The 10558-nt window shown below is 34.7% G+C and overlaps 1 long non-coding RNA gene across 2 annotated transcripts in view; it reads left to right on the plus strand.

Moving 5' to 3' along the window:
- Positions 1 to 7741: 7741 nt before the first annotated feature.
- The window catches only part of LOC144224707 (uncharacterized), a 9344-nt gene continuing 6527 nt past the window's right edge, over positions 7742 to 10558 (plus strand). For both annotated transcript variants that reach the window (XR_013333122.1, XR_013333123.1), the window contains exon 1: positions 7742 to 8127. This is a non-coding gene — a long non-coding RNA (uncharacterized LOC144224707). The remainder of the gene's footprint in view (positions 8128 to 10558) is intronic.

Here is a 10558-nt window from a genome sequence, read left to right on the forward strand (position 1 = left end):
CTAAAAGTTTCAGGCTCTCAAAACTAATAAATCAATAGACTCAACAAATAAGGTTGTTGTCAGAATCACGTTAGTTACTATGGAAAGATCTTATAAGAGTGCCTCACACTTGGTGAACCCTTTATCAATGTTAGCTATTGTCATTGATAACATGATAGATGTATAGTTTCTTGTCTTGATAAGTATCACAAAATGTCTCCCAGTTTTCCTTTCAGTATATTTAGCTCCTTATTCCATTCACTTTAAATGAGATCCTACATAATTCCAAGAGTCTTCAAATAGCTTAGCACTCTCAAATGCCAACAAATAAAATATCTATCAAATGACTACCAAAACCTCCAACCACCAGCATGCTCATCATCTTACTTGAGTTTACCTCTTTCTCTATGACTTTGTCTTTTGCTTATGTCCGTGGAAGACGCATTCCAATATATTTCCCCCACGTGCTTGCCTCATCTGTAACTCTTCTTATTTCACATATGTTCACATCCCTTATTCTACACCTTTTCCCTCAATTTCATGAAAATGCTCGATCTGCATTCTATCCCACAAAAACTCCTTCCCTAGTAAACCATCTAAAAGCACTTGTTTTTCCCTAGCATTTTCATTGCTAGACGAATTACTATACTCCATAGTTCTCCAATTCCTCATCTGTTATTTACTTTTTAACGAGCTTTCATTTAGTTTTACCCCCCAGTAATCAATTTAATCAATAATATTAAGAATTTGTTTTGGTGAGTCCTACGGTCATTTTCTATAGGTGTTCTATTCTGATCTTTCTTTACTTCCCTTTCAAAAGCAGTACTACTCATCCTCTCTCAAGAAGATTCTGACAAGTCTCAGTGCAGTTTCTACTGTGGAAATCCCCAATTCTACAGCATGTATCTAGAGGAATGTTTCAATTTGCTACACCCAAGTGCTTCCTGGTGGCTCTCCTTAGGTTAGTAAGATTGCCTCAAATGCAGAAGGTCCAGGGCCCATCTTCTTCTAACTGTTACAAAATTTTACTTCCTAATACCTTGTCAATAGAAAGTCAATGAAACCATCTTATACAATGTCCTAAATCAGAGTCCTGCCACTTCTACATCTTAATATTTAATTTGCCTTGTGTCTGCCTTTCATTTTCACTACCACTCAATATGCCATTCTCACTGATGCTTCACTAACTTTAGTCTGACCCCTTCAAATCTTTTCCCAATCAGAATGCTAATCTAATCAGTTAAAACATTTTTGCATTTATTTTCTCTTGACTCTTAATTCCTATGCATTATATACTAATCAATGTCTATGTTGTTTGGTACACTATACAAGATTCTTTGATCAATTGCATGCTCATTCATATCTTCACTTATCTACAAGGATTTTCTCACACTTTTTGGCCAATGTCACAGAACCCCTGGGCTTTCCTGGGTATATAATTTGATTTTGAAAGTGCTTACTTTTTCACATTTGTCTTTTGCTTATAATGATTTTATTCTTATTAATATGCCCACCTCAATTTTCCCCTCCTTCTTCTTGGAAAGTTCATTTTCATTTTTGAAGCCTAAAGAAGGTGTCAACTTTCTAGAAAGGTTTTGTCCCCCCCACAACCACCATAGAGAGTTCATTCTTATCTGCTTATCTACTGTTATAGCTTATAAATGTTTCAATTCTCTCCTACATTATGCCACATAATAATCACTTTTAATAATTTTTATTTCCTTACAGAATTGCAATATACTTAAGGCCAAGATCTATTTAATCTGCCCCATGTGATTAAGAATAATGTCCCTAATAGAATTAGCATAAATACACATTTAACAATTGAATTAATAAATACCTTCTTTTTGTCTCTCCTATTTTATTCCATTTCAAGTCCCTACACACACAATTGAAAGAAATTAGCAAGATGTTAAAAATGGTTTACAGTTTCAGTTCAGGCCAGTTTACTATATTTAATGAGATGGTATTATAAGCATATGTCAGCACAGAGTTCAACATGGAGCTCAAACCCACCAACCACTGAGATCATGATCTAAGCCAAAGTCTGAAGCTTAACCAACTGCACCACCCAGGTGCCTCTTTTCAGTCTTATTTGGAGTTCCTAAGCTTTAGTTTCTTTAGGTGTTATTTATACATAATTTTAAATGAAAGAAAACTTCACATTTTCAAGAGTCAGGCCAACAAAGTAACCTATAAACTTCTTCATATGTCTCAAGAATGATTTTCCTTCCTCAATTTCCATCTGTGTTTCAGGAGGAATGGAAGGGGAAGATGTGGTAGGCTGAGTAACTCCTTCTCCTCCTCCGATGCCTGTGTTCTAATACCCAGCATCTCTGAATACATTTCATTCATGGCAAAAGGAACTTTGTCTATATTATTGAAATAAGGGTTGGGGCACATGTGTGATTCAATCAGTTAAAGTTCTGACTTTTGATTTTGGCTCAGGTCATAATCTCATGGTTTGTGAGCTTGAGTCCTTTATGGGGATCCATGCTGACAGTGAAGGCCTACTTGGGATTCTCTCTCTTTCCTTCTCTTGCTCTTTCTCAAAATAAATAAATAAACTTTAAAATAATAAATTAAATTAAATTAAAAAGGATCTTGGGCACCTGGATGGCTCAGTTGATTAAGCATATGACTCTTGCTTTCAGCTCAGGTCATGATCTCACAGTTCGTGAGTTCAAGTCTTACTTCAGGCTCTATACTGAAAGTGCATATGGCCTGCTTGAGTCTCTCTCCCTCTCTTTCTGCCACTCCCCAGCTTGGTCTCTCTCTCTCTTTCACTCTCAAAAAATTAATAAATAAACAAGTTTTTAAAATAAGGATCTTAAAATGGGGAGATTACCCTGCATTATCTGAGTGGGACCAGTGTAATCACAAGGGAAGGGGGATCAGAATTAGACACAGGAAATGTTGTTCTCAAGAACAGAAACAAAGATTGCTGTGATGGGAAAAAAGAGTCTTCAGTCTAAGAATGCAGATGATCTCTAGAAGCTGAAAAGGCAAGAAAAAAGATTCTACCCTAAAATATTCTGGATGAAACAAGTCCTGAAGATACCTTGCTTTTAGCCCAATGAGACTGATATGCTTCTGATCTCCAGAACTGTGAGATAAGAAACTTGTGTTCCACTAAGTGCACGGTACTTTTTTAAAAGCAGCAATAAGAAATTAACATAGAAAGTTTGTTCATGATGTTTACAGGATCTTAACAGGTTACTGTTCTCCCAGCAACCTTTGCTATGAGCTTCTCTTTCATACAGGAAATGATTGCCACAATGACAGTCCCAAAGATTTTTGTCTTCTAAGAATTTTTTTAATGTTCATTTATTTTAGAGAGAGAGAGAGAGACAGAAGGTGAGCAGAGGAGGGGCAGAGAGAGAGGGAAACACAGAATGCGAAGCAGGCTCCAGGCTCTGAGCTGTGAGCACAGACCCTGATGCAGGGCTTGAACCCACGAAAATCCACGAACCATGAGATCATGACCTGAGCCGAAGGCAGATGCTTAACCAACTGAGCCACCCAAGTGCCCCTTTTCAGTCTTATATCTGGAGTTCCTGAGCTTTAGTTTTTATCATCTAATAGAAAAAATAATGTATCGGACTTAAAGCTGGAAATCCTAAATTTTAAAACAAATCTATTAATCTTCTTGAACTATAGAGGCTCTTATGTAATTTTTTATTCTCACCTAATTTGAATCATACTTTCAAATAAGCATTTCTTTGTTTAAAAGTTAACACATTACTGCTGAGAGATAAATATATACAGGCATACAAACACACATGTTTCTATTTCTATGCTAATATTCAGTAATATTTTCAAGAAAGTCTAGTTTATCTATTTATATCATCTATCTATTTATCTATCTACCTATCTATCTATCTATCTATTTTGCCTGAGTTATTCTTCAATAGAGGCACCATTGTAGTATTTTTCTGAATAATAAAAATAGAGTGAAACTCAACCTTCTACAGAACTATAGGAAACAGATTCCTTCTGGAGGAATGGGTTCAATGAGTGATGGAGGTTAAGGAAGGGCCTGTTGTGATGAGCACTGGGTAGTACCTGTTAGTGATGAATCATTAAATTCTACTCCTGAAACTATTGCACTATATGTTAGCTAAATTTAAATAAAAGCTTGAAAAAGATAGATAAATAAATAAATACATAAGTACATAAATAAATAGTCCTATATGCCTTACTCCTAATTCTCAGTGATAGAAATACCATTTATATTATGCCTGATTTTTTTTTAAATAATGAAACTATTCAATAGATGGCTGTTTTTTCAATACATGAAGGAAACTAAAGAAGAAACAAAATCACCAGTCTTTTTCACAACTTGACAAATTACAAAAAAAGGAAGTTTATTTTATCATAAAGGTAATTGAGGACAGATAATCTTTACATATGAATGCTATAAATTAGCACTAACACTCCTGGTAAATTTTAGATAATGTGTTCAGAATATTTACCATAAGCCATATTCACTTTGCCTCTCATTCTTCCACCTGTTCAAACAAGATTAGCACCTGCTAGCAAAAATAAAAACAAACAATTCAGAAAGAATCAGACATCCCTGAATTTATTAAGACAAAAACTGTTTCAGCTGAGTATTTCATTATCGGTTCCAAAGTCTACACTTATTGGGTATAAATGTATTTCTTTAAAGGGTCCAGAGAACTTCCTGTTTTATACAATTTGGAACTGAAATATTACAGTATAAATAAATAACCTGGTAATTTCACATGATATATAGCTGTTTATTAAATACTGCAGTTAAATATTAAATTTAATTGCTTGCTTATCCAAAATTCTGAATATATAAAATAAACATCCCATTTGGGATATAAGCCATTAACATCGTGGATAGTATTTATGTTTTTTCCTGTATAGTTTTCTTCACTCAATTATTTCAGCATACTCACATATAAGATAAAGTCTATCCATGTGAAAAATTACCCTTGGTAAATTCGTGTTCATCACTGATCAAATATTTCAACAAATTATTGTGTTTATACTCTCTGTGAGATTGTTCTAAGCTCTGGGGATAAAGCAATGAATAGAAAATAAATTTCCTACAGCCAATAACAAAAGCTTGTAAAATGCATACTAGGTTAAAACTGTGATACAAAGTGTAGAGAGAGCATATTTGAAAGGAAATCTAGGAAAATTTTCATTCAATTGAGTAAATGGTAGCTTAGCTGGTTTTTTCCACAGTAATGATGAGAGGGAGAGGAAGACAGAGGCAGAGATGGAGAAAATGAAATGGGACACATATACCCAAGAGAGAAGCTATGCTCTTCATATAACGTAATGTTGGAAATGACATTGTATTTTTTTTGCCATATTCCATTTTTTATTTTTTAAAATTTATTTATTTTTGAGAGAGAGTGTAAGCAGTGGAGGAGCAGAGAGAGAAGGAGACACAGAATCTGAAGCAAGCTCCAGGCTCTGAGCTGTCCGCGCAGAGTCCAACGCAGGGCTTAAATCCACAAATGGCAAGAACATGACCTTAGCCGAAGATGTACTCTCAACCGACTGAGCCACGCAGGTGCCCCTCCATTCTTTAAGTTATATTCAGGGAGACTACAGGTAAGGGGAGATAAGTTAAGTTGCACTTATTGATGAGAGGCATATTAAATGATTGTGGGTGTATCATCCCTTTACTCTGCAGCACTTGATGGGATTTCAGCGAGTGATCGCTGCAGGAAATTTGTTTTTCCTCTCTTTTTTCCAATTGAGATATAATTGATATATAACATTGTGTAAGTTTAAGGTGTTTATTTGCTGCATTGTTATATTATAATATGATTATCACCATAGAGTTAGCTAACACTTTCATCACTTCACATAACATCTTCTTTTGTGGTAAAAATACTTAATATCTAGTTTAGTTATTTAACACCTTATTCTTGCTATCAGTCAGATCATTATGTGTTGGTTACTTCTTTCCAGGAAAGTCCACAGCCATAGCACCACATAGCTCTCATCACTCAAAGTTTTACAGTATGTCTCTCTTATTTCTTTGCTTGCCTATAGGTGGAAATAGCGCTCTGTTACTGTTCTTTGCTATTGTACAACCAAATGCACTTAAAATGAACTAAGAATAACACTGGATTCTGATATACACTAGGAAATGGTATGACACTAAGAATGGAACTGCATTATTAGCATTATATATTATCTAATTATATATGTAAGTATTATTAACAGAAGGATGGTAATGAACTAAATATGCTATTACAACATTCTTTGTTGTTTTCCATAAACTGGGACTACATCTATGTGAATTATCCTTTAGCAAAATTCTCTTCACATTACCTAGACTACAGCATCTGCTTTCTACAAGGGCTTCTAACTGATGTAATAATTAAGAAGACATAAGACATTCGACTCAGATGAACCGGATTCTAATCTAAGCTTTATGCTACTTAATAGCTGTGTGACATGGGAAAGCTAATTAATTTAGCTTTAATTTTCCCAACGCCTCAATTTCATCATCTATCACATCTATTAAGAGCTTACTACATGTCAAACACAGATCAGGCATAGAAAGAGTTACAAATCAATTTGTAGAATGCATAGGGGATTGTAGTCCCATGATGTTGATTGCTTATGCTCATATTTGATAGTTATCAGTTACTAATGAACTCACCTGAGTTCACACAGCCAGAATGATGTTGGGCAGCATTGGAATTGAATTCTTCTAACTCTAGAGCACACGTATTTGCCCATCGCACTGTCATCATGCCTATTTCCAAGGCTTGATGTGAGAGGTCAGTATGTTTACAAAAGTAAATTGCTTAAACTTGCATGGGCCAGACCTCAATGGGTATCAATTCTTGTAATCATTATTTATACATTTTCCTTTTGAAGAATTGAGCTAGAAGTTGAAACATAATTTCATTTTAATAAGAAATTTTCTCCTGACTAGAAATAAAATTTACTCTTTAGGGGAAGGGAATGTTACAAATATTTTGATTTAAAAATTAGTTATACCAGATTATCAGTAACAAATTCAATAACTTTGAATTCTGTTCAGCATAAAACCTTAAGATGATTCACAAAAAGGCATAAAACCTTAAGATGATTCACATACAGTAAGTAGCTATTTTTAATAATGTCAAAGCCCTACAATTAGACTAAAACTATTTTTATAAAAAAAGTAACTGAAAATCACACCTTATACTCTAAAATACCTATAATTTGCTCTTATCCTTGTTTAAAGCCTAGGTAAAGCATGATTTAAAAAAATAAGCTGGATGAAACATGGAAGTTCCTTTAAAAATTTTTTGCTTCATATATGAATGCAAACACTTAAATGTATATAATTTTAATACATATAGTTGTTTGAGTAACACTCTACACTTAAGAAAAAGAAATAAAGGAATATTTTTCTAATATGTAAAATTTTTACTCGAATAGTCTTTGTCAACATGGAATTTAGAAAGAAGTGCTGATTTTCTGTTTGTAAGGATCATTAAGAATCTGGACCAACTCTCTTAATAAAGGCAAAAAAATAAATCCTCTTGGGAAGGCTCCCTGGACTTATAAGGTGACCAAGGAGGCTTAAAGGTTCCCAAAAGCTTGACTAAGGTTAATTCAGCCTTCTTGGGACTCCGGGCCCCCAACCACACTGTTCTTAGAACAGTTACTTAGGAAACGTAATCCTTTCTCTGCCTCTTTGTGATGTAATATTCTTATAAAACCTCTTTGCACTTTTACAACCCAATAATATTTTCCTCAAGGACCTGGGAACTACCCCTTTTAATATCCTCTTTAAAAAAGATACAGTCTTTGTCTTTTAATCTCCACAGGGGAGTGGAAGGCTACATTCTGTGGGGCAGGACCCAGCATACTGTTCTAAATTGTAAACTGAAAGCAGAATGTTTATTTTCCATTAAGTTAGACCAATTAGAAAACATAATGGCCTATGGGTCCCATTCCATCCCAGCTCTTAAAAACTTGAGCTGTTTGTCTTGGCAGAGCGCAGTATTTGACATTCTCTCCTCTTGCTACCAGTGAAATCAACTGTCTGCTCGTCATCCGTGTGGTGTGATATTTTTTCTCAAAAAGGTCAGCTGTGAATGTATATGTGAAAACTTGTCTCTGGGAGGGAGTGACTTCTCCAAGATACTTCCAAAGGTAAAATTGTCCTCTTTCTCCTGAGTAGGTTCTATGTGCTCACATTCTGGGTGAGTCAAATTTCATATTCAAATCTTTCCCACTGACGTCTGAACACTCATTAGAACCTCTTCCTAAGAGTGTGACTGGCCCAGGTTCTCAAAGAAATATGCCTGGTATCCCAACTATAGTGGTGTTTTTAGTTGCACTGCAGGTCGATTAAGAAATTAAGTGCTTGATTTCAATGCAAATAATTACAAGCAGGTCTATACTAACCGAGGAATATTCCTTTGTACAGTATTCCCCTCATCCTTAGTTTCACTTTCTGAAATTTTAGTTACTTTCTTCCACCACTATTTGGAAGAAATGATTCTTCTTCTGACAATAGAATATTAGTAAGTAGTAGTACCCTAACGCTACATCATAATGCCTATGCCATTCACCCCATTTCCTCGCATTACAAGCATTTTGTCATCTCACATCAGCACAAAAAGAAGAGTGAATCCACTACAAAAGATATTTTGAGAGAAAGAGAAAGACCACATTAACATAACTTATTATTACGGCATATTGGTATAATTATCGTAATTCTTAGTTATTGTTGTTAATCTTACTGTGCTTAATTTATATATTAAACTTTATTACAGGTACATAGAAATCGGGGGGTTGGGGGAAACACGGTATATTTAAGGTCTGGTACTGTCTGTGATTTCACGGATCCAGTGAGGGTTTTACAATGTGTCCTTGCAGAATGAGGGAAACTACTGTATTTTAAAAGGTGGACATAATGATATTCATGGTTATAACTGCTAAGAAACTGAAACTATAGATAAAAGAGTCATAGAATGTCAAAATTGGGGAGGATCTTTAAATGCTATTTTTTAAATAATATTTTATAATTGAGGGAGTAATTTAATTTGTGTGGTTTCTCTCGGTCAACAGTATGTCTGCATATAGATTTTTAGTCCCTAGAATAGGAACTATGGTACTCAAAACATGATAGATGTTAAGCAAGCAAATATACACTAAATTATTTCCTCTGTAATTTTCATCCACTGGTCCTTGTAAAGCCTTCAAACTATGCATATCAAGTGCATTGCCTTTTCAAATGATGTTTTAAAAAATATTTGGGGGGCGCCTGGATGGCTCAGTCAGTTGGGCGTCCGACTTCGGCTCAGGTCAATCTGGCGGTTCGTGGGTTCGAGTCCCGCGTCAGGTTCTGTGCTGGTAGCTCAGAGCCTGGAGCCTGTTTCGGATTCTGTGTCTCCCTCTCTCTCTAACCCTTCCCCACTCATGCTCTGTCTCTCTGTGTCTCAAAAATAAATAAATTGTAAAAAATTAAAAAAAAATACTTGGAATATATTATCTCCCTATCTCCTGCTGCCTGCCGAATTCATAATTCTATTCTCCCCATTCTTCTCCCAGACGGAAATTGTTTTCCTTCAAAGGGAATATTCATACAGTTCTTTACATGCCCTTTATAATATTATTATTTAAATTATTTTATTAAGACGGTCCGAAATAGAATGTCCTAATATTCCCCATTATCATTTTTAAAAGGCAGTGGTCTAAATTAAGAGTATCATTTTATATATTATATGAGCAGAAATATCTGAACAGAAATAACATATACTCAATCGAGTTCTGTTTTCAGGCTGAGCTTGAATGATTAGCTTTCTTGAAAGCCACATCAGAGGCTAGCTCACATTGAATTTATTGTGCGGTGAATCACTTAAACATTTTTGTCACATGCGGATGTTAACTCAGTTCTTACATCATTTGCAATTTGGATCTAAGTATGGTATCTTCTATGTGCACATCTCTACTATATTTCATTTGTTCAATTCAGCCCATCATTACAGGTTATAAAGATCACTTTTGGATTATAATTGTTCTGCAGTGCATTCACTAACCCTTCAAGCTTCCAGTGACCCACAAATTTAATGAACATACGATATTCTTCTCTGTATGCTCATCCAATTTACTGATTAAAATGTTGAACAGAACACGACTGGAGACACAGTTCTGAGGCCTCTCTAAAATTATATTAGTCTTACGATCTTTTTTGGCATTTTTATTTTTTAATGACTTATCAATGTACTTAATTAATGGTCCTTGCATTTAGAGTATAACATAAAACGTGTGCCACGACATATTAGCAATAAACAGTGAGCTCATTTTATTAAAAAGATAAAAAAACTGATTACCCGTTCCTTATTTCTTATATGGCATACACAGAGGAACTAAAAGCAAAATAGAAAGAGCAAATGCTGAAATCGTAACACAAGGCGTATCTAGGATTCACTCTAACCTAGGCTCCATGGTGAATCTGTATTTATGTCCATGACTAGCCATATATATATATGTTATATATATATATGCATTTGAGAGAACAATTGTATTTACATATATAAATATGTATATATATAAATATATATATAAATTTCTCATC

This window comes from Crocuta crocuta, unplaced genomic scaffold (assembly GCF_008692635.1).
Source record: "Crocuta crocuta isolate KB4526 unplaced genomic scaffold, BGI_CrCroc_1.0 scaffold222, whole genome shotgun sequence".
Classification (NCBI taxonomy): Eukaryota; Metazoa; Chordata; class Mammalia; order Carnivora; family Hyaenidae; genus Crocuta; species Crocuta crocuta.